The sequence below is a fragment of the Castor canadensis genome, chromosome 4, assembly GCF_047511655.1.
Source record: "Castor canadensis chromosome 4, mCasCan1.hap1v2, whole genome shotgun sequence".
Classification (NCBI taxonomy): Eukaryota; Metazoa; Chordata; class Mammalia; order Rodentia; family Castoridae; genus Castor; species Castor canadensis.
In genome coordinates, this window is record NC_133389.1 from 175,398,656 (window position 1) to 175,399,543 (window position 888).

Below are 888 nucleotides of genomic sequence, written 5' to 3' on the forward strand. Positions count from 1 at the left end.
ATGTGCTACTTTATATTCATTTATTTCTTCAAATCTTTATAGTCCAGGGCTTTATTTTCATGGAAAACTTTATAAAGTTAGCAAAACCTGGTAGAGAAATCAAAGGTCAGTCTATGGTGTGTTTGAGTCTTTCATTTTCAATATACTTATCAGCATCATAACATTTTTAATTAATTATGTGTTAAGCTATGTCTTTTTGCCAGGATGAGGAGAAAACTTCTTTACAGGTATCTTAATGCCCACCAAAGAACTTCCAAAGCAACAAATATTTACTGAATAATTAGTGACTAAAAATTCTTGTTTTACGGAGAATGGGAGGGCAGAACAGGCTCTGTCTAGGGGTTTGGTACCTGTGAGTGGGAGGGAATGTGGGGAGAGGGTGTAGGAGGGTGAATATGGTGCCAATATTATGCACACAGGTATGTAAATGGAAAAATGAGACCTGCTGAAACTGTTCCAGAAATGGGGAGAGTGGGGATAAAGAGAATGATGGAAGGGTGAATTCAAGTATGATACAAGAACTTTTGTAAATGTCACAATGTACCCCCAGCACAATAAATTTTTTAAAAAATCTTGTTTTAAGCTACCCCTTCAGGTACAAAATTCCATCTGTCACTGTTATCCTTGCCTTACATTTCTACTTAAATTTGGTTTGATTCTTGGACTCTTCCATCTACAAAGTCTGGTTATGCTGTCCTTCCCCCTTGGAAAGTACTCTCTGTTTCTTCTGGGTCCAGTCCTCCACCAGCACACCTAGATCACCCTAAGCATTCCCAGCCCAAACTGTTCTCACATCTTACACTCTCAGGACCTCTACACACTTACAAGTTACTGAGAATTTAAAACAGCTTTTGCTTACATGGGTTATAGTTATTCACATTTACTTCC